Genomic DNA, 24,859 nt, shown 5'->3' with positions numbered 1-24,859 from the left:
GGTTTGCCTCTCTATCTCTTTTCCCCATATGCTCATTTGTTTTGTTTCTTAGATTCCACATGTGAGTGAAATCATATCACATTTCTCTTCCTCTGACTGACTTATTTCACTTAGCATAATATTCTCTACCTCCATCCATGTTGTTACAAATGGCAAGATTTCATTCCTTTTTTGGCTGAGGAATATTCCAGTGTGTGTGTGTGTGTGTGTGTACCACATCTTTGTCAATTAGAATAACATGGATTTAGAATTATGCAATTTGAGCCTGAGTTATTGTTCTTTAAAACTTACTGTATTGACATCAGCAAATCTCTTGTTTTCAGTTTTCATATCTTCAAAATAGGGGTTTCTTAATGGAGTCACTATTGATAGGCTTTTGGGGGCAGAATAATTCTTTATTATTTGACATCCCTGATCCCTACCCACTAAATACCAGTAGTTAAGTGCCAGTTATTGTGACAACCAAAAATTGCCCCCTCCCCATAGTTTCAAAACAGTTGAAAACTACCTTATCATCTCAGATTCCATTCAGTCCTAAAATTTCTATAATTTCATAAAAGGGACCAAAGAGCAACTTGGCTTATAGTAGCCATCCATGGGAGCTCCTTCAACTTCCCAACATAACTCTATCTGCTCCCATCCTTTCTTGTTCTTACAACAGAACTAGGATCTCCTATCTCAAGCTATGCTCTGTAATTTATTCCTTTCTTGTTTGGCATTATCAAACATTGATTTTTCTTTCATGTATATTCACACTCTTCTTTTCAACTAGATCCTTCCCATCAGCTATAAACATGCTCAAGTTACTCCTATTTAAAACACAACTAAAATAAACTGAAGTATACTCTCTCATGACTTCATAGCCTTTGCTTCTCCCACCTATTTTTATTAAAGTTACAAATTGATATTTTCCATCTTCATTTTTTTCAAGTTTTTATTTAAATTCCAATTAGTTAACATAAAGTGTAATATTAGTTCCAGGTGTAGAATTTAGTGATTCAACACTTCCATACAACACTTGGTGATCATCACAACAAATGTCCTCCTACTTCATTTTCCTTGAATTGTAAGCACAATTCCACATAGGTCAAATTCCCACCTTTTTGAAATATTTCTTTTGTGTTTTATGACAACTCACTTTCTGATTTTTCTCTTCTTTCTCTGGTTCCTCTTTATCTCTTTTGCAGGTTTATTCCCATTGTTACATCACTAAATGTCAGAGTTCTTCAAGGATTCCTCTAGACCCTTTTCTCTTTTCACTCTTTACTCTGTCCTTGATGATCTCATCCATACCCATATATGGCTTTATTTGCTAATCATATGCATATGAATTACAAATTAATATCTCCAACCAAAATGGTCTCCTAAACATTTTCATTCCATAATGGCTCATTTTCAACACTTATTTTCACACTGCAGCTGAAGTGATATTTTTCAAGTATAAATCTGGTCTTTTTTTCTTTTTTTTTTGTCAATTCATCCAGGCTGAGAAACTTTGCATTGTCTAACCCCAGCCTATCTCTCCAGTCTCAACAATAATATGATTTTCATTGCACTCTACAACACAGCCCCACAGGGTTTTCAGTTTCTCTAATATACCATGCCTTCTCCTTACTAATGCTACTATTTTCTCTTCATGTAGTTAATGTATTTTCACCCTTCAGGTCTTAGCTTAGGTGTCACTTCCTTAGAAAACAATTCCCTTACCTCTCAATTTAAAATGTGTCTTTTTATCATAAAGCCAGCTTCATTTCCTTCAGAACATTTATCTCAAGTTGTAATTTTTCATTCATTCATTAATGCAATCATTTGATTAATGACTCTCTTCCTGAGATATTACACTACAGTGTGAGCTCCATAAGGATATGTGCCCTTTCAACTTTATCTTCTCATTGTAACTCCAAAGCCTAATACAGATTCTGGCACATAATATGTGCACAAAAGATATTGGGACACAACTCAATGAAAGGTTGTTATATAGAATGTTTGCTTCTTTTAGTATCCCCCTTAAGAAAAATTTAAAATAACATGCCAAGAGGACTGTAATTTAATTTCTAGTGGATGATGAATAATAAGGACAAAATGATGTGTCTGAGGTAATTGGAAGATACTGAAATGAAAATCTCTTGTAACACCTTGGCTCTGTGATTTGACTACTTCCATTTTTGAAATATACTAGTAGATTTTTTTAGGTTTTATTAGATGACCCAGATTTTTGTATAAAATATATATTTCCCTTTGATCTTTGTGAGAGAAAAATCACAGCTCTTCTCTCTGGTGTTATCTCATGATCCCTCTGAATTTTCAGATAGTGTTCTAAATTCTGAACATGGCCAAATGAAGACACACATGTGTGTATATGCACACACAGACATACACACACATAAACGCCAGGGACATATACAAACAATAATTACCTATGAAAGAAATTTGGCTTTTCATTCTTCATCTTGTAGGGGATGACCATCCGTCCTCTTGTTGACTTATTAAATATGACAAGAAGAGAGACCTCTCCAACTGTGAGTGAACAAATTCTCATTTGGGTAAGATATTTAGCTATTATCTAGATGATCTTGTTGACTGGAACTAATCTTTATGAATTGGTCCCTACCTGTTAGGTCTTTTTATAATTGGATTTTTCTCCTAATAAAGGAGACATGATTTTCTAACTTTTAAAAGGGTATTTATTATTTTGCACCAATCTGTAATTTGAAAAGAAAAAAAATCAGTTCTAATGGTAAGGAATAAGAAAAATGAAAATCTGGATTCTAGCTTTTGCTCTGTTATTTCCCAGAATCCCACATTATCTTAAAAAAATCTTTTAACCTCTTTATGGTCTTGGTATATTAATCAGTAAATAAAAATGGCCATTTATGTGATCTCTGAGGACGTATCCAGGTTGATTAATGTACAATTATGAATGCTTTTATTTCAAATTATGATTTTAGTGTTTTTACTTACTTTGTCCTACTAATTCTTTTTTTAAATTTTATTTAAATTCAATTAGCCAACATATAGTACATCATTAGTTTCAGATGCAGGGTTCAATAATTCATCAGTTGTATATAACACACAGTGCTCATCACATCACATGCCCTCCTTAATGCCCATCACCCAGTTATCCCATCTTCCCACACACCTCCCCTCCAGCAACCCTCAGTTTGTTTCCTATGGTTAACACTCTCTCATGGTTTTCCTCCTTCCCTGATGACTTTCCATTCTGTTTTCCCTCCCTTCCCTTTTGATCCCCTGCACTATTTCTTATATTCCACATTTGAGTGAAACCATATGATGATTGTCTTTCTCTGCTTGCCTTGTTTCACTTAGCATAATACCCTTCAGTTCCATCCATGTTGATGTAAATGGTAGATATTCATCCTTTCTGATGGCTGAGTAATATTCCATTGTATATATGAACCACATCTTCTTTATCCATTCATCCATTGAAGGACATCTTGGCTCCTTCCACAGTTTGGCTATTGTGGACATAGCTGCTATGAATATTGTGGTGCATGTGCCCCTTTCGAACACTGCATTTGTACCTTTGGGGTAAATACCTAGTAGTGCAATTGCTGGGTATAAGGGTAGATCTATTTTTAACATCTTGAGGAACCTCCATACAGTTTTCCAGAGTTTCTGTACCACCTTGCATTCCCTCCAACAGTGTAAGAGGGTTACTCTTTCTCCACATCGTCGCCAACATTTGTTGTTTCCTGTCTTGTTAATTTTACCCATTCTGACTGGTGTGAGGTGGTATCTCAGTGTGGTTTTATATTTCCCTGATGCCAAGTGATGTGGAGCATTTTCCATGTGTCTGTTGTCCATTGGTATGTCTTCTTTGGAGAAATCCCTATTCATGTCTTCTGCTCATTTCTTTTTTTTCTTTCAGATTTTATTTATTTATTTGACAAAGAAAGAGAGAGCACAAGCAGAGGGAGAAACAGGCAGAGGGAGAAAGAGAAGCAGGGTCCCCATGGAGCAGGGAGCCTGATGTGGGGCTTGATTCCAGGACCCTGGGATCACGACCTGAGCCAAAGGCAGATGCTTAAATGACTGAGCCACCCAGGTGCCTCTTTTGCCCATTTCTTGACTGGATTATTTGTTTTATGGGTGTTGAGTTTGATAAGTTTTTATAGATCATGGAAACTAGCTTATTATCTGATATGTCATTTGCAAATATCTTCTGCCATTCCATGGGTTGTCTTTTCATTTTGTTGACTGTTTCCTTTCTCTGTGCAAAAGCTTTTTATCTTGATGAAGTCTCAATTGTTCATTTTTGCTTTTGTTTCCCTTGCCTTTGGAGACGTGTCTAGGAAGAAGTTGCTGCAGCTGAGGTTGAAGGGGCTATTGCCTGTGTTCTCCTCTCGGATTTTGATGCATTCCTTTTACACATTTAGGTCTTTCATCCATTTTGAGTTTATTTTTGTGTATGGTATAAGAAAATGGTCCAGGTTCATTCTTCTGCATGTGGCTGTCCAATTTTACCAGCACCATTTTTTGAAGAGATTATCTTTTTCCATTGGATATTCTTTCCTGCTTTGTCGAAAATTAGTTGACCATAGAGTTCAGGGTCAATTTCATAGTTCGTTATTCTGTTCCATTGATCTATGTGTCTGTTTTTATGCCAGTACCATACTTTCTTGATGATTATAGCATTGTAATAGAGCTTGAAGTCTGGCAATGTAATGTCACCAGCTTTCATTTTCTTTTTCAACGTTCTCCTGGCATTTCGGGGTCTTTTCTGGTTCCATGCCAATTTTAGGATTGTTTGTTCCAGTTCTGTGAAAAATATCAATGTTATTTTGATAGGGGTTGCACTGAATGTGTAAATTGCTCTGGGCAGCATAGACATTTTCACAATATTTATTCTTTTAATTCATGAGCATGGAACTTGTGTGTGTGTGTGTGTCTTCCTCAATTTCTTTCTTCAGTGTTCTGTAGATTTTAGAGTACAGATCCTTTACCTCTTTGGTTAGGTTTATTCCTAGGTATCTTATGGCTCTTGGTGCAATTGTAAATGGGATCAATTCCTTAATTTCTCTTTTTCTGTCTCATTGTTAGTGTTTAGAAATGCAACTGATTTTTGTGCATTGATTTTACATCCTGCCTGTTTCTGAATTCCTTCATGAGTTCTAGCAATTTGGGGGTAGTGTCTTTTGCATTATCCCCATGGAGTATCATGTCATCTGTGAAGAGTGAGAGTTTGTCTTCTTCTTTGCCAATTTGAATGCCTTTTATTTCTTTTTGTTGTCTGATTGCTGAAGTTAGGACTTCTAATACTATGTTGAACAACAGTGGTAAAAGTGGGCATCCATGTCATACACCTGACTGTAGTGGAAAAGCCCTCAGCTTTTCCCCATTGAGAAAGATATTTGCTGTGGGCTTTTCATAGATAGCTTTTATGATATTGAGGTATGTTCCCTTTATCCCTACACCATGGAGAGTTTCAATCGAGAAAGGATGCTGTATTTTTTTCAAGTGCTTTTTTTTTTCTGCATCAATTGAGAGCATCATATTGTTCTTGTCCTTTCTTTTATTAATGTGATGTATCACGTTGATTGATTTGTGGATATTGATCCACCTTGCAGCCCAGGAATAAATCTCACTTGGTTGTGGTGAATAATCCTTTTAATGTAATATTGGATCCTATTGGCTAGGATCTTGGTGAGAATTTTGGCATCCATCATCAAGGACAGAGGTCTGTAATTCTCCTTTTTGGTAGGGTCTTTGTCTGGTTTTGGGAACAAGGTAAAGCTGCCCTCATAGAAAGAGTTTGAAAGTTTGAAAGATTTCCTTCTATTTTGATTTTTTGAAACAGCTTCAGAAGAATAAGTATTAGTTCTTCTTTAAATGTTTGGTTGAATTCCCCTGTGAAGCCATCTGGCCCTGGACTCTTGCTTATTTGATGATTTTTTATTACAGCTTCAATTTCCTTGCTGGTTATGGGTCTGTTCCACTTTTCTATTTCTTCCTGTTTTAGTTTTGGTAGTTTATATGTTTCTAGGAATGCATCCATTTCTTCCAGATTGCCTAATTTGTTGGCAAATATTTGCTCATAACATGTTTTTAAAATTGTTTGTATTTCTTTGGTGTTGGTCGTGATCTCTCCTCTTTCAGTCATGATTTTATTAATTTGGGTCCTTTCTCTTTTCTTTTTGATAAATGTGGCTAGGGGTTTATCAATCTCATTAATTCTTTCAAAGAACAACCTTTTAGTTTCATTGATCTATTCTACTGTTCTTCTGGGCTATTTCATTGATTTCTGCTCTAGTATGTATGTATGTATGTATGTATGTATGTATGTATGTATGTATTTATAGATTTTATGTATTTATTTGTCAGAGAGAGAGAGTGCACAAGCAGAGGGGGCAGCAGGCAGAGGAAGAAGCAGGCTCCCTGCTGATCTGGAAGCCCAATGTGGGACTCGATCCTAGGACCCTGGGATCATGACCTGAGCTGAAGGCAGATGCTTAACTGACTGAGCCACTCAGGCGTCCCTGCTCTAGTCCTTATAATTTCTCCTCTCCTGTTTGCTTTAGGCTTTATTTGCATTTCTTCCTCCAGCTCCTTTCATTCTAAGTTTAGCTTGTGTATTTGAGCCTTTTCTAATTTTTTGAGAAAGGTTCGTATTGCTATTTGCTTCTTTCTTAGGACCACCTTTGTTGTATCCCAAGGGTTTTGAATAGCTGTGTTTTCATTTTCATTTGTTCCATTAATTTTTAAAATTAATCTTTGATTTTCTGGTTGACCCATTCATTCATTAGTAGGATGCTCTTGAGCTTCCAAGTGTTTGAGTTCCTTCCAAATTTCCTCTTGTAATTGACTTCAAGTTTCAAAGCATTGTGGTCTGAAGATATACAGGGAATAATCCCAGTCTTTTGGTATCAGTTGAGATCTGATTTGTGACCCAGTATGTGATCTATTTTAGAGAAGTTCCATATGCACTTGAGAAGAATGTGTATTCTTTTGCTTTAAGATGGAATACTCTGAATATATATGTGCAGTTAATCTGGTCCAGTGTGTCATTCAAAGCCCTTGTTTCCTTGTTGATCTTCTGCTTAGATGATCTGTCCATTGCTCTGAGTGGGGTGTTGAAGTCCTCTACTATTATTATATTATTATTAATGTGTTTCTTTAATTTGGTTATTAATTGTTTTATATAATTGGCTCCTCCTGAGTTAGGAGGATAAATATTAATAATCATTAGATCTTGTTGGGTAGACACTTTATGTATGATATAGTGTCCCTCTTCATCCCTTACTACAGCCTTTGGTTTTAGATCTAATTCGTCTGAGATGAGGATTGCTACCCCAGCTTTCTTTTTAGGTCCATTAGCATGATAAATGGTTCTCTCCCCCATCAATTTCAGTCTAGAGGTATCTTTAGGTTCAAAATGAGTCTCTTGTATAAAGTATATGGGTGGGTCTTACTTTGTTATCCAATCTGATACCCTGTGATTTTTGATTGGAACATTTAACCCATTTTTATTCAGAGTATTTATTGACATATATGAATTTAGTGCGATTGTGATTGTATTACATGTAAAATCCTTGTTTCTGTGGATTGTTTCTGTTCCTTTCAGGTCTCTGTTACTTTTGGTCTCTCTCTTTGCCTACAAGATCCCCTTTAATATTTCTTGCAGGGCTGGTTTAGTGATCACAAATTCTTTTAGTTTCTGTTTTTCCTGGAAGCTCTTTTGCACGTAGTGTATTTGTTGAGAGACGAAATGATTACTCTGAGTCTAATAACTTGCAACAAAAGAGGCTGAAGGGGCTGCACCACCAGGCACCACCAGGAAGTGCAGGTGCAGAGGTGAAGCCCTGAGCCTGGGTGGACTCCTGGTTTTATTATTGTAGACTGTAAAGTATGAAGAAGCAAGGAAAAAATAACTCAAGAAAGCAATCACGTGAGAGGCATCAAGAAACTGTGCACATGACTTCCAGCACAGGTCCTAGTGAGGCATTAACTAGGGGGCTGCAGGAGATGGGAGAGCCAACCTCAGTAGGCCTAACTATCTTATCCACCATCATTGCTGTTTTCAGCAAGTACTGTTTTCAGAACAGAATGATGGGTGAATTATTGGCTTTTGCTACATGCATACAGCTTTTGCCATGTAGGTGTGTTCCTGTTTTTATTGTTTCTTTTCCCGCTGATGTCTTGCTCTCCCACACTCTATCTGTCCTTCCATTCTGAAAGACAGCCTAGCTGGATAAAGTATTCTTGGCTGCATGTTTTTCTCATTTAGTACCCTGAATATATCATGCCAGCCCTTTCTGGCCTGCCAGATCCCTGTAGATAGGTCTGATGCCAGTCTAATGTTTCTACCAGTGTAGATTAAGGAACTGTCGCCTAAAGCTACTTTCAGGATTTTCTCTTTATCTCTGAAATTTCCAAGGTTCATTATTTGTTGTGGTGTTGATCTATTTTTATTGATTTTTTGGGGCCATCTCTCTACCTCTTGGACTTCAATGCCTGTTTCCTTCCCAAGATTAGGGAAATTATCAGCTATGATTTGCTCAAATATACTTCTGGCCCTCTCTCTCTCTTTCTTCTTCTGCTGGGACCCCAATAATTCTAATATTGTTTTGCTTTATGATATCACTGATTTCTCGAAGCCTCCCCTCATGCTCCATTATTGTTTTTCTCTCTTTTCCTCAGCTTCCTTCCTCTCCATCAACTTGTCTTCTATGTCACTTACTCTCTTCTGCCTCATTTACCATATCCGTTAGAGCATCCAATTTGGACTGCATGTCAGAGCATTTTTAATTTTGGCCTCTTAGGTTTTATTTCTGCACTAACTGATTCTCTAGTGTCTTTTAAGCTTTCTTTTTTCAAGCCCAGCTAGTTACTTTATAATTGTTATCCTGAATTCCAGCTATGATATTTCACTTATATCCATATTGATTAGGTCTTTGGCAGAGAATATTACCTCTGGTTCTTTCCTTTGTTGTGAATTCCTCCTTCTAGTTATTTCGTTCAGAGAAGAATGGATGAATGAAAGAACAAATCAAAAATATCATCCACGACCCAAGCGAAATACACACTAGACAAATCTGAAGAGGTCAGAAACCAAAAAGAAAAGAAAAAAGAAAGAAAAAAGCATAAAGAGAGAATATAATCTCCTAGTTGGACAAAACATGGTGATACACTTGGTCCTAGGTGTATTTTGGTTTGTTTTTTAGAAGACCTTAAATCCCAAAATTGTAAAGAAAGCAAAACTTATATATATACAAAAATAAATTTGAATACAGTGAAAGGAAGCCAAAAATGAAGACTATATCTATAAAATGTAAATGTAAAAATGAAAGTTAAAAAAAGACTTAAAAATAAAGAGTTGATAAAATAAGAAACTAGTTGAAAGAGAATAAAAGATAAAAAGAGAGGAAACATTTAAACTGAAAGATCAAAGAATCATGAGATTCTCCTGGGCTTGCTGACCACAGCCAGTTTCCCTTTCCAATGCTTGGGAACTCTGTTTGCTCAGGCACCCCAGTTCTTTCCATGACCCTGGGATCCTGAGACCACACTGTCCCACCTAAGTTTCTGCTCCATTTCACAACTTGAGCACTTTTCAGGAAGGGACATCTCTCACTGGAGCAGATTTCTAAAAGTTCTAATTTTCCTCTCTGGACTATATCACTTTCTGGTGGCTGGCTTATGGAGGTTCCCTCCCCCCATTGTTTATTTTCTGGTACATCCCCTTAGATTCACTTCTCTGGACCTCCTACCTTGCAAAAAGTGGTCACTTTTCTATTTTAGAATTCCAGCAATTCTTTTCTTACATCTCAGGTTGAATTCATAGATGTTCAGAATGATTTGATAGTTATCTAGCTAAATTCAAGGGACCAGATGAAACGAGGTCCCCTACTCTTCTGCCATCTTTCAACTACCCTTGTCATACTAATTCTTTTTTATTAAGATTTTTATTTATCTTTTTGAGAGACAGAGATAGTGATAGAGAGCACATGAGTGGGGAGGAGAGGGAGAAGCAGGCTCCCCAGTGAGCAGGGAGCCTGACACAGAGCTCAATCCCAGGACTGTGGAATCATGACCTGAGCCAAAGGCAGATGCTTAACCAACTGAGCCACCTGGGTGCTCCTGTCATACTAATTCTCAATACTAGACTGAATTACCCAGTGTTTAGTTTATTTTCTATTTGCTATTATAAGACAATTGTTTATAAGCTTACCTATGTAGCACATATGTAATTGGAAAATTTTTCTTGAAGGTATTTCAGTCTTCAGGGATTCTTTTATATCATCAAGGGTTAAGAAAACTAAAGATTTTAATTGTCAAACTGCAAAATATACTTTTCAAAATAGGTTTTCAAAATTACCCAGAATTGAGGGGAAAATGCCTGATTTCTACATTAGAAGTAAGGAGAGCTTCAGAGAAATTTAAAGATATAAACTCTGTCATTTCGTTTTATCTTCTTAAAGAAATAGAATATGAATTGTTACTTATCCTAGGAAGGCTGTTGTAAAATATAACAACAGAAATGTTGAATTACAGAGAATATAAAGAGCAATTTCAAGGTACTATAGATTTATTAATAATAAAACAACTTGGGAATTTTAATCAAAGAGGAGAGAAGAACATTCACTGTGTTTTGTTTTGTTTTGTTTTTTCTAACTTCAATGTAACATGGACCATAGTTTTTTGGGATACATTTTCAGCACTTATAATGATGTTCTACATAAAAAACCCATACATTTTATTAATAGCATGTGCCTATGAATGTTACATATAAGCGTGACTAACTCAACTTTTTACATTCTTTTCTTCAAATTTTAGTATTTGATTTCTCAAGTTGTAAAAATAAAGGTTGGGATTTTTACTAAAAATGAATGACATTTTTGGTTAATTGGGGGAAAATTCATGTTTTTACTGATTTATTCCTACCAAATGAATTTTAATGACTGCATAATAAATATTAAACTGGTAAAAAATGCTTTATATACCCAACTTATAGGACCAAATAAATTTTATTTTACATTTTTTATTTTAAAAAATGTAAACCATACAGAATTTCAATGATAGTTCTATGAATACATATATACCCTTTACTTCTATTCATTGTTACCTCTGTCCCCTTTGTTTTGCCACACTGTCTATATATGGACATATTACAATTATTTGTTAAATCATTTGAGACTAAATTGCAGACATCTGATTATGCATTGCTAAATACTTCTGCATGTATTAATATGTCCTAAGAAAAAGAACATTCTAGTACATAATCACAATTATTTATAAATTTAGCAAATTTAGAAAGTTTAAAATTTACAAAATAGTGTCAGCTAATAGAATTCTATATTCAAAATTTTGCCAAATGTCATTAATATTTTTATCACATTTTCTTCAGATTTAGGATCATACATTATATTTAGTTGCTGTATCTTTTTGTTTCAAAAGATTGTATTTATTTATTTGACACATATACAGAGAGAGAGTGAGAGAGAGAGCACAAGCAGGGGGAGCTGCAAGTGTAGGGAGAGAGAGAAGCTGGCTCTCTGCTGAGCAAGGAACCCGACCTGGAACTTGATTCCAGGACCCTGGGATCATGACCTGAGCCAAAGGTAGACACTTAAATGACTGAGCCCCTTCTATCATATCTTTTTTTTTTAAAGATTTTTATTTATTTATTTGAGAGAGAGAGAATGAGAGAGAGCACATGAGAAGGGTTAGGGTCAGAGGGAGAAGCAGACTCCCTGCCAAGCAGGGAGCCCGACACGGGACTCGATCCAGGGACTCCAGGATCATGACCTGAGCGGAAGGCAGTCGCTTAACCAACTGAGCCACCCAGGCGCCCTTTCATATCTTTTTAATAACCATTTTTTAAAATTTTATTATGTTATGTTAGTCACCATATAATACATCATTAGTTTTTCATGTGGTGATCCACGATCCATTGTTTTCCTATGACACCCAGTGCTCCATGCAGTACATGCCCTCCTTAATACCCATCGCTGGGCTAACCCATCCCCTGTACCCCTCCCCTCTAAAAACCTCTTTGTTTCTCATAGTCCATAGTCTCTTATTGTTCATCTCTCCTTCCGATTTCCCACCCTTCATTTTTCCCTTCCTTCTCCTAATATCCTCCATGCTATTCCTTATGTTCCACAAATAAGTGAAACCATATGATAATTGACTTTCTCTGCTTGACTTTTTTCACCTAGCATAATCTCCTCCACTCCCATCCATGTTGATGCAAAAGTTGAGTATTCATCCTTTCTGATGACTGAGTAATATTCCATTGTATATATGGACCACATCTTCTTTATCCATTCATCTGTTGAAGGGCATCTCGGCTCTTTCCACATTTTGGCTATTGTAGACATTGCTGCTATAAACATTGGGGTGCATATGGCCCTTCTTTTCACTACATCTGTGTCTTTGGGATAAAAACCCAGGAGTGCAATTGCTAGGTCATAGGGCAGCTCTATTTTTAATTTTTTGAGGCACCTCCACACTGTTTTCCAAAGTAGCTGTACCAACTTGCATTCCCACCAACAGTGTAAGAGGGTTCCCCTTTCTCCACAAGCTCTTCAACATTTGTTGTTTCTTGCCATATCACTTTTTGCCATTCTAACTGGTGGAAGGTGGTATCTCAGTGTGGTTTTGATTTGAATGTCCCTGATGGCTAATGATGATGAACATTTTTTCATGTGTCTGTTAGCCATTTGTATGTCTTCTTCAGAGAAGTGTCTTTTCATGTCTTCTGCCCATTTTTTAATTGATTATTTGTTTTTTTGGGTGTTGAGTTTGAGAAGTTCTTTAAAGATCTTGGATACCAGCTCTTTATCTGTAGTGTCATTTGCAAATATCTTCTCCCATTCTGTGGGTTGCCTCTTTGTTTTGTTGACTGTTTCCTTTGCTGTGCAGAAGCTTTTTATCTTGATGAAGTCCCAAAAGTTCATTTTTGCTTTTGTTTCACTAGCTTTTGGAGATCTGTCTTGATAGAGGTTGCTGTGGCCGATGTCAAAGAGGTTACTGCCTATGTTCTTCTCTAGGATTTTGATGGATTCCTGTCTCACATTGAGCTCTTTCATCCATTTTGAGTTTATCTTTGTGTATGGTGTTAGAGAATGCTCAAGTTTCATTCTTCTGCGTGTGGCTGTCCAATTTTCCCAGCACCATGTATTGAAGATACTGTTTTTTTTCCATTGCATGTTTTTTCCTGCTTTGTTGAAGATTATTTGATCATAGAGTTGAGGGTCCATACCTGGGTTCTCTGTTCTGTTCCATTGGTCTATATGTCTGTTTTTGTGCCAGTACCATGCTGTCTTGTTGATCACAGCTTTGTAATATAGCTTGAAATCGGGCAACTTGATGCCCCCAGCTTTGTTTTTCTTTTTCAACATTTCCTTGGTGATTCAGGGTCTTTTCTGATTCCATACAAATTTTAGGATTGTTTGTTCCAGCACTTTGAAAAATGTCATTGGAATTTTAATTGGGATGGCATTGAAGGTATAGATTGCTCTGCGTAGCATAGACATTTTAACAATGTTTATTCTTCTGATCCATGAGCATGGAATGTTTTTCCATCTTTTTGTGTTTTCTTCAATTTCTTTCATGAGTGTTCTGTAGTTCCTAGAGTATAGATCTTTTACCTCTTTGGTTAGGTTTATTCTGAGGTATCTTACGGTTTTTGCTGCTATTGTAAATGGAATCGCTTCTCTAATTTCTCTTTCTACAATTGCATTGTGAGTGTATAAGAAAGCAACTGATTTCTGTGCATTGATTTTGTACCCTGCCACATTACTGAATTGCTGGATGAGTTCTAGTAATTTGGGGGTGGAGGCTTTTTGGTTTTCCACATAAAGTATCATGTCATCTGTGAAAAGAGAGAGTTTGACTTCTTCTTTGCCAGTTTGAAAACCTTTCATTTCTTTTTGTTGTCTGCTGTTGCTAGGACTTGTTGTACTATGTTGAACAATAGTGGCAAGATTGGGCATCCTTGATGTGTTCCTGATCTTAAGGGAAAGACTCTCAACTTTTCCCCATTGGGAATTATATTTGCTGTGGATTTTTCATAGATGGATTTTATGAACTTGAGGAATGTTCCCTCTATCCCTATACTCTGAAGTTTTAATCATGAAATGTTGTATTTTGTCAAATGCTTTTTCTGCATCAATTGAGAGGACCATATGGTTCTTCTCCCTCCTCTTATTAATGTGTTCTATCACATTGATTGATTTGCGAATGTTGAACCACACTTGAATCCTGGGGATAAATCCCACTTGGTCGTGGTGGATGATCCTTTTAATGTATTGTTGGATCCTATTGGCTAGGATTTTTTGAGGATTTTGGTATCCATATTCATCAGGGATATCGGTCTGAAATTCGCCTTTTTGATGGGGTCTTTGCCTGGTTTGGGGATTAAGGTAATGCTAGCCTCATAGAATCAGTCTGTAAGCTCTCCTTCTGTTTCTATTTTTTGAAAGAGGTTCAGGAGAATAGGTATATTTCTTCTTTGAATGTTTGGTAGAATTCCAGGGAATCCATCAGGCCCTGGACTCTTGTTTCTTGGGAGATTTTTGATCACTGTTTCAATCATGATACTGGTTATTGGCCTATTCAGTTTGTCAATCTCTTCCTGTTTCAGTCTTGGCTGCTTATAGTTTTCCACGAAGGCATCCATTTCATCCAGATTGCTCAGTTTATTGGCATATAGTTGTTGATAATGATTTGTAGTAATTCTTTCTATTTCCTCGGTGTTAGTCATGATCTCTCCTCTTTCATTCATAATTTTATAAATCTGGGTCCTTTCACTTTTCTTTTGGAAAAGTCTGGCCAGTGGTTTATCGATCTTATTAATTCTTTCAAGGAACCAGCTTCTATTTTCGTTGATCTGATCTGCTGTGTTTCTGGTTTCTAATTCATTGATCTCTGCTCTAATCTTAATTATTTCTCTTCTAATGCATACCTTAGGCATCATTTGTTGCTTTTTCTCTAGTTCTTTAATGTGTAGAGTTAGTTGGTGAATTCGGGATTTTTTTATTTTTTTGAGTGATGCTTGGGTGGTTATGTGTTTCCCCTTTGCACTATCCCATAGGTTTTGGACCAATGTGTTTTCATTCTCATTGGTTTCCATGAAATGTTTAAGTTCTTCTTTGATTTCCTGGTTGACCCAAACATTCTTGAGCAGAGAGGTCTTTAGTTTCCAAGTGTTTGAATTTCTTGCAAATTTTTTCTTGTGATTGAGTTCCAGTTTTAATGCACTATGGCCAGAGATTATGCAGGGAATAATCTCAATCATTTGGTATCAGTTCAGACCTGTTTTATCACTGAGTATGTGATCTATTCTGGGGAAAGTTCCATGTGTGCTTGAGAAGAATGAGTGTTCTGTTGTTTTAGGGTGGAATGGTCTGCATATATCTCTGAGGTCCATCTGGTCCAGTGTGTCATTCAAAACTCTTGTTTCTTTGTTGATTTTCTGCTTAGATGATCTGTCTATTGCTGAGAGTGGAGTATTGAGGTCTCCTACAATTAACATAGTGTTATCAGTATGACTCTTAATTTTGGTTAGCAGTTGGCTTTTGTAGATGGCTGCTCCCATGTTGGGGGCATAGATATTTACAGTTGTTAGATCTTCTTATTGGATAGAACCTTTAAGAATGACATAGTGTCCTTCTGTGTCTCTAACTACAGTATTTGGTGTAAAATCTAATTTGTCTGACATAAGAATTGCTACCCCACTTTCTTTTGAGGTCTGCTGGCATGGAAGATGGATCTCCATCCCTTCACTTTCAGTCTGGATGTATCTTTAGTTTCAAAATGAGTCTTGTGTAGACAGCATATGGATGTGTCCTATCTTTTTATCTAATCTGCAACCCTGTGCTCTTTCAAGGAAGCATTTAGGCCGTTCATATTGAGAGTGATTATTGAAAGATATGAATTAATTGTCATCATGTTGCCTGTGAAGACCTTGCTTTTATAGATTGTGCCTGTAAATTTCTTTTCTATATCACTCTTGGGGTCTTTCTCCTTTTATAGAACCCCCCTTAATATTTCTTGCAGGGCCAGTTTAGTGGTCACATATTCTTTCAGTTTCTGCTGGTCTTGGAAACTCTGCATCTCTCCATCCATTCTAAATGACAGCCTTGCCAGATAAAGTATTCTTGGCTGCATGTTCTTCTCATTTAATACCCTGAATATGTCTTGCCAAGCCTTTCTGGGTTGCCAGGTCTCTGTGGATAGGTCTGAGGTTATTCTGATATTCCTCCCTCTGTACGTAAGGAATCTCTTCCCCATAACTGCCCTTAGGATGGTTTCCTTGGTTCTAAGATTTATGAATTTTATTATTACATGCTGGGTTGTTGGTCCTCTCTGCCTCTAGGACACGAGTGTTTATTTCATTCCCCAGAGTTGGGAAGTTCTCAGCTATGATTTGCTCAAATATATCTTTTAGTCCTCTCTCTCTCTCCACCCACTCTGGGATTCCAATAATTCTGACATTGGAATGCTTCATGGTGTCACTTATTTCTCTGATTCTATTTTCATGGATTCTGTGTTGTTTTTCCCTGGCCTCCTCTTTTCCCTTTTTATCTATTAAATTGTCTCCCAGTCCCTGATTTGTTCTTCTGCCTCACTTCCCCTAGCTGTTAGATTATCTAGATTAGATTGGATCTCACTGGTAGCATTTTTAAGTTCTGCCAATTCAGCTTTCATTTCTGCCCTTAGAGACTCTATGTTGCTATTAATTGATTTCTCCATTCTAGCTATTGTCTTTACAATTGCTAGCCTGAATTCCATCTCTGACATCTTGGTTATATCTGAATCCATTTGTAAATCTGTGGCATAAGTCATAATCTCTGAGTGTTTCCTACTTTGGGTGTCCCTCCTCCTAGTCATTCTGTTGATGGGTGGTTGAGGGAATGTATAGTGTCCAAATTATTGACCACAACCCAAGTAAGATGCACCTGTTTTCTAGGGACCTTAGGGTGTTAGCTTCTTGTTTTCCCAGACTGTCTTCTTGGGGAGGGACCTGTCACACTGTTACTCAGGCAACCCTGTTTGGGCAGAGTTGCCCTGTGCCCCTGTGGCATGGGATGGGCTCAGTGGAAACCAGTTTTGTGGGCTTTTGCTCTCTGGTGGCTTTCCCTGGCGGCTTTCCATGTCTCTTCTGAGAGTCAGAGCAGAAGAGACCGTTTCCAACCCTTTGCCTCAGAGCAGAGAGACTGTACTCTGTTCTTCATTGAGCTCTCCAGGCCACACTATCTCCGTTTATGTCTGTGCTGCTATAAACTGCAGTCCTGGGTTGTGCACCCTTCAGCAATTCTCCTAGTCCTTGCCTCCAGTTTGGGGAATGTCTCTGCTCTTTGTGCTTGTAAAACTGCCAGCTGCCCCCAGTTCACACGGGCAGCCCTGCCGCTCTGGTTTCCGTCTAAAGTACTTCCCCTGCTACCGGTCTGCGAGTCTGTGCCCTGTCCTCAGCGCGGGAAGCTATCGCTCACTGGCCATGAAGGATCTCCATGGCCAAGCTCCCTTTAGCTGCCATTTATCCTCCGATATCTGCCCACAGAATCATGACTCCCATCTTCGAACCTCAAAACCAATGGCCTGACATTCTGTTTGTAGAGATCCAGATCTTACATCTCAGGCTGATTTTGTGGGTGTTCAGAATGGTCTGGTAGATATCCAGCTCAATTCCAGGGACCAGTTGTGATAGGGTCCCCTCCTCCTCCACCATCTTTTCCTCTCCCCCTGCATTTACATTTAAATCAGTGAGTGATAAGGAAGAAAAGACTCACTTCTGCCATTTTGCTATTTTGTTCTTTTGAAAAAAATATTTTATTATTATTTTAATCATTCTCTACAACCAACATATGGTTTGAACTCAAAACTCAGAGTTCAAGAGTCACATGCTCTTCTGACTGAGCCAGCCAGGTACCCCTATTCTGTTCTTTTTATTTATTTATTTATTTTTAAGATTTTATTTATTTATTTGACAGAGAGAGACACAGCGAGAGAGGGAACACAAGCAAGGGGAGTGGGAGAGGGAGAAGCAGGCTTCTGTTCTTTTTAAAACATGTATATACCTTTTCTGTATTTCATCTTTTCCATTACCACCTTTTTTTATGTTTCATTTTTCTGTGGTGTAATAATTTGATTCCCTTTTTATTTTATATAAATTTTAAAGATATTGGCTTAGTGACTAAATGGGAATTACCATTAGCATCCTAAATTCAATTTCTAGTTCTGTTATCTAGTTGGAATTGGTATCAACTTAGCTTCAATAGCATACATAATCTCTGCTCTTATACATCTCTGCCCCCTTTATGTGCTTTTTTGTCACATAGTACATATTTATACAAATGTGTCCATTAACACTGCATTTTAATTATTTTTATGAATTAGTCTCTTAAATCATACTGGGAACAAAAAGATATTGCAAACAAAGAGTAGAATAATACTGTTTTTTATATTTACCTATGCAATTACTTTTACTAGATTCGCTTATTTCTTTCCATGGCTTCTAGTTACTATCTAGTGTCTCTTCATTTCAGCCTGAGGCATTTCTTTTAGCATATCTTGTAGGGTAGATCTATTATCAGTAAATTTTCTCAGTTTTTGTTTATCATACACTTTCTTAATTTCTCCTTCATTTTTGAAGGCTAGTTTTGCTACATGTGGAATGCAGTGTGGGTGTTCCTCAAAAAGTTAAAAATAGAGCTACCTTATGACACAGCAATTGCACTACTGGGCATTTACCCCAAAGATACAGATGTAGTGAAAGAAGGGGCACATGCACCCCAATGTTCATAGCAGCAATGTCTATAATAGCCAAACTGTGGAAAGAGCTGAGATGCCCTTCAACAGATGACTGGGTAAAGAAGATGTGGTCCATATATACAATGAAATATTACTCAGCCATCAGAAAGGATGAATACCTACCATGTGCATCGACATGGATGGAACTGGAGAGGATTATGCTAAGTGAAATAACTGAAGCAGAGAAAGACAAGTGTCACATGGTTTCACTTATTTATGGAACATAAGGAATAGCACAGAGGACATTAGGAGAAGGAAGGGAAAAATGATGGGGGGAATCAGAAAGGGAGATGAACCATGAGAGACTATGGACTCTGGGAAACAAATAGGGTTTTAATGAAGAGGGGAGTGGGGGAATGGGTAAGCCTGATGATGGGTATTAAGGAGGGCATGTATTGCATGGAGTACTGGGTGTTATACACAATCAATGAATCATGGAGCACTACTTCAAAAACTAATGTTGTACTGTATGGTGACTAACATAACATAATAAAAAATAAGATTGCACAAATAACAAATAGTAATTAATACTGCAAAAATATGGTATTTGGAGTTGCTAGAGTATCATCTCTGTGACTTTATGACCAAGCATGTATCTTATGACAAATCAATTTCTGATCAATACATCAATTTCTAATTTGTGAAGAGATGAGAACTGAAACACATAAGTAGAATATACAAATATGTTGTTAAACCTGCTTTTTAAAATTGTTTGTTAAATTGTTAAAATAATCCCACAAGAGTATTAATAGCTACTTGAGTATATTAAATAACATAAAGCCATTGCACAATTACTTTCTATTTCATTAGATATACTCAAAATAAAAACAAAAACTTGTGAATATGAATAAAATCTTCTAAAGAATATAAAAAATGAAATTAAAAATACAATTGATGGAACAAACAAGAAGCAGAGGAATGTATCAGTGACTTGGAGGATATAGTAATGTGAAGCAAACAAGCTGAACAGATGAGAAGATGAGAGACAAACAAATACTGAACAATGAGAATAGACTTAGAGTACTCAGTGACTCCTTCTAGCATAATAACATTCTGTTTATAGGGATGTCAGAAGGAAAAGAGAGAGATTAGTGCAGAAAATGTATTTGAAGAAATAATAGCTGAAAACATTCCAAATCTGGGGACAGAAACAGATCGCCCAACAAATTCAACCCAAGGAGATCCACACCAAGACACATAGTAATTAAAGTGGTAAACTATAGTGATAAAAAACTTTAAAGATTACAAGAGAAAAGAAGACAGTTACATTAGAATAAAACCCCATAAGACTATCAGCTAATTTTTCAGCAGAAATTTTGCAGGCCAGAAGTGGCATGATATATTCAAAGTGTTGAAAGGGAAAAATCTACAGCCAAGAATACTCTATCCAGCAAAGCTATCATTCCTAAAAGAAGGAGAGATAAAGAGCTCCTCAAACAAAAAATAAGGAGTTCATGACCACTAAACCAGCCATACAAGAAATATTAAAGGAGACTCTTGAGTGGAAAAGAAAGACCATAAGTCAGAGTATGAAAAGTAAAAAGCACAAAAGCATTAAAAAATAAGCATTTCTGTAATAATCAGTCAAGGGATTTATGAAATAACAGCATGTAATATATTATACCAAGTATTTGAAATGTAGAAGGAAGAGGAGTAAGGAATCAGTTCAAAATTTATTGACCATCAGCTTAATATAGACTGGTATATACAGAAGATTTTATATATAAAGCAAATGGTAACCACAAATCAAAAATAGTAATGAATATGCAAAAAATAAAGAGAGAGGTGTTCAAGTATATCGCTAAAGAAAACCAAGAAACCATGAAGGAAACAGGAAAAAAAATCAGAAAAAAACTACATAACAAGTTACAAAATAGCAATAAATACATGTATCTCAATAATTACTTTGAAGGTAAATGGATTGAAGGAGGGGGGAAAGATGGCAGAGGAGTAGGGGACCCTATTTGAATTGGTCCCCAGAATTGAGCTGAATATCTACCAGACCACTCTGAACACCCATGAAATCAGCCAGAGATGTAAGAAGATAGATCTGGATCTCTACAAACAGAATATCACAGGTGGTTTGTTTTGAAGTACGAAGCTGGGAGCTGTGATTCTGCAGGCAGATATTGGAGGAAAAACAAAAGTGGGAGGGAGCCTGGCCGTGGGGATCCTACACCATAGGTGAGCGATAGGCTCCCACGCTGGGGACGGGGCACAGACTCGCAGACTGGTAGCAGTGGGGAAAGGACTTTAGGGCAGCCCCCATGAAAGAAACCAGAGCACCGGGGCTGCCCATGCGAACTGGGGGCAGCTGGCGGTTTTAGAAGCACAAAGGACAGAGACCTACCCTGACCTGGAGGCGAGGACTGGGAGCACTGCTGAGGGGCACACAACCCAGGACTGCAGTTTATAGCAGCACAGACAGAAACGGAGATAGTGTGGCCTGGAGAGCTCACTGAAGAAGAGACTGCGATCTCTCTGCTCTGAGGCAAAGGATTGGAAACAGTCTCTACTGCTCTGACTCTCAGAAGAGACGCGGAAAGCCACCAGAGGAAAAAAAAACCCAAAACTGGTTCCCACTGAGCCCATTCCCCACCACAGGGGGGCAGGGCAACTTTGCTCAAACAGGGTTGCCTGAGTAACAGCATGGCAGGCCCCTCCCCAAGAAGACAGCCTGGGAAAAAATAGAAGCCATCACCCTAAGGTCCCTAGAAAACAGGTGTATCTTGCTTGGGTTGTGGTCAATAATTTGGACACTATACATTCCCTCAACCACCCATCAACAGAATGACTAGGAGGAGAGACCCCCAAAGTAGGAAGCACTCAGAGATTATGACTTATGCCACAGATTTACAAATGGATTCAGATATAACCAAGATGTCAGAGATGGAATTCAGGCTAGCAATTGTGAAGACAATAGCTAGAATGGAGAAATCAATTAATGGCAATATAGAGTCTCTAAGGGCAGAAATGAAAGCTGAATTGGCAGAACTTAAAAATGCTATCAGTGAGATCCAATCTAATCTAGATAATCTAACAGCTAGGGGAAGTGAGACAGAAGAACGAATCAGGGACTAGGAAACAATTTAATAGTTAAAAAGGGAAAAGAAGAGGCCAGGGAAAAACAACTCAGAATCCATGAAAATAGAATCAGAGAAATAAGTGACACAGTGAAGCATTCCAATGTCAGAATTATTGGAATCCCGGAGGGGATGTAGAGAGAGAGAGAGGACTAGAAGATATATTTGAGCAAATCATAGCTGAGAACTTCCCTAATCTGGGGAATGAAACAAACACTCGTGTCCTAGAGGCAGAGAGGACCCCTACCAAGATCAAGGAAAACAGGCCAACACCCCGGCATGTAATAGTAAAACTCTCAAATCTTAGAACCAAGGAAACCATCTTAAGGACAGTTAGGGGGAAGAGATTCCTTATGTACAGAGGGAGGAACATCAGAATAACCTCAGACCTATCCACAGAAACCTGGCAAACCAGAAAGGCTTGGCAAGACATATTCATGGTACTAAATGAGAAGAACATGCAGCCAAGAATACTTTATCCAGCAAGGCTGTCATTTAGATTGGATGGAGAGATACAGAGCTTCCAAGACCGAAAGAAACTGAAAGAATATGTGACCACTAAACCGGCCCTGCAAGAAATATTAAGGGGGGTTCTATAAAAGGAGAAAGACCCAAGAGTGATATAGAAAAGAAATTTACAGGGACAATCTATAAAAACAAGGTCTTCACAGGCAACAGGATGACAATAAATTCTTGTCTTTCAGTAATCGCTCTCAATGTGAACAGTCTAAATGCTCCCATAAAATGACAGGGGGTTGCAGATTGGATAAAAAGACAGGACCCATCCATATGCTGTCTACAAGAGACTCATTTTGAACCTAAAGATATATCCAGACTGAAAGTAAAAGGATGGCAATCCAACTTCCATGCCAGCGGACCTCAAAAGAAAGCTGGGGTAGCAATTCTTATATCAGACAAATTAGATTTTAAACTAAAGACTGTAGTTAGAGACACAAAAGGACACTGTATTATCCTAAAAGGGTCTATCCAACAAGAAGATGTAACAACTGTAAATATCTATGCCCCCAACATGGGAGCAGCCATCTACATAAGCCAACTGCTAACCAAAATAAAGAGTCATATTGATAACATTACGTTAATTGTAGGAGACCTCAATACTCCACTCTCAGCAATAGACAGATCATCTAAGCAGAAAATCAACAAAAATAAAGAACTTTGAATGACACACTGGACCAGATGGACCTCATAGATAAACATACAGACCATTCCACCGTAAAACAACAGAATACTCATTCTTCTCCAGGGCATATGGAACTTTCCCCAGAATAGACCACACACTGGGCGACAAATCAGGTCTGAACTGATACCAAAAGATTGAGAATATTACCTGCATATTCTCAGACCATAATGCATTAAAACTGGAACTCAATCACAAGAAAAAATTTGCAAGAAATTCAAACACTTGGAAGCTAAAGACCACTCTGCTCAAGAATGTTTGGGTCAACCAGGAAATCAAAGAAGAACTAAAACAATTCATGGAAACCAGTGAGGACGAAAACACATCAGTCCAAAACCTATGGGATACTGTAAAGATGGTCCTAAGGGGGAAATACATAGCCTTCCAAGCCTCACTCAAAAAAATAGAAAAATCCCGAATTCACCAACTAACTCTACACCTTAAATAACTAGGGAAAAAGCAACAAATTATGCCTAAGCCATGCATTAGAAGAGAAATAATTATGATTTGAGAGGAGATCAATGAATTAGAAACCAGAAACACAGTACTTCAGATCAATGAAACTAGAAGCTGGTTCTTTGAAAGAATTAATAAGATTGATAAACCACTGGCCAGACTTATCCAAAAGAAAAGAGAAAGGACCCAAATTAATAAAATTATGAATGAAAGGGAAGAGATCATGACTAAAACCAAGGGAATAGAAACAATTATTAGAAATTATTATCAACAGGTGGGGGCGGAGCAAGATGGCGGAGGAGTAGGAGACCTGGATTTCATCTCCTCTCAGGAATTCATCTGGATAGGGAACAAACCATTCTGAACACCTACATACTCAACAGGAGATCGAAGAAAAGAAGAGCAACAACTCTCTCATCAGAAAAGCGACCCCTTTCTGGAAGGTAGACGTGCGGAGAAGTGAATCCGAAGCGATATTCGGGAGGATAGACGGCGGGGGAGGGGCCTCCATCGGCCGCTTCTGGCAAGTGATAGAAACACGGAGCACAAAATCTGAACTTTTAAAAGTCTGCTCCGCTGAGGGACGTCACTCCGGTGGCTAAGCGGGGAGTGGAACCCTCGCGGGACAGTGTGGTCTCAGGACCCTAGGGGTCACAGAAAGACCGGGGGTGCCTGAGTGTGGCAGAGCTCCCAGGTAACGGAACAGGGAAGCCCGCTGCAGAGGCGGAGCCCAGGTGCGGGCTCTCAGCTCGGAGTTGCCATAAACTGTGATCCGCGGCACAGTCAGGCCACTGCTCCTCCAGCAGTGACCCAACAAGCGGCAGATCCGGGGAGACTCACCTTCCTCCCCCCGGGAGGAACCGCGCGTGAGTGCACCGCAGGGATCTGCTGGGTTTGGAGACTCCACCCGGGGTCAGGTGCCAGAGATAGAAACGCACGGTCACAGGCCAGGTGAGCACAGAGTGTGGCCGGAGACCGGGGAGCCGGGAGTGACTGACTGCTTTTCTCTGGGGGCTCACTGAGGAGCGGGGCCCCGAGTTCTCAGCTCCTCCGGGGCAGAGATTGGGAGGCTGCCATTTTCACTCACCGCCTCCAAAGCTGTACGGAAAGCTCACAGGGAACAAAAGCTCCGGAGAGCAAACCTGAGTAGATTACTTAGCCAGGAGGGGGCAAGGGCGGGCCAATTCCGCCTCCAGCAGAGACATTTGGAAACCACGGCAACAGGCCCCTCCCCAGAAGATCAGTGAGAACAGCCAGCCAAGACCAAGTTTACCGATCAATGAGAACGACAGAACTCCAGTGCTAGGGGAATACTGCACCTGGAATTCATGGCTTTTTTATCATG

At 38.3% G+C, this 24,859-nt stretch overlaps 1 long non-coding RNA gene across 1 annotated transcript in view; it reads left to right on the top strand.

The window, feature by feature from the left end:
* The first annotated feature begins 2,509 nt into the window (after positions 1-2,509).
* LOC123323396 overlaps positions 2,510-24,859 on the top strand; it is a 205,481-nt gene continuing 183,131 nt past the window's right edge. Inside the window, exon 1 of the long non-coding RNA XR_006539372.1 lies at positions 2,510-2,543. This is a non-coding gene — a long non-coding RNA (uncharacterized LOC123323396). The remainder of the gene's footprint in view (positions 2,544-24,859) is intronic.

Source organism: Neomonachus schauinslandi, chromosome X (genome assembly GCF_002201575.2).
Source record: "Neomonachus schauinslandi chromosome X, ASM220157v2, whole genome shotgun sequence".
NCBI classification, from domain to species: Eukaryota; Metazoa; Chordata; class Mammalia; order Carnivora; family Phocidae; genus Neomonachus; species Neomonachus schauinslandi.
Note: the sequence above shows the minus strand (reverse complement) of the source record. Positions and strands in the feature narration are given on the sequence as shown.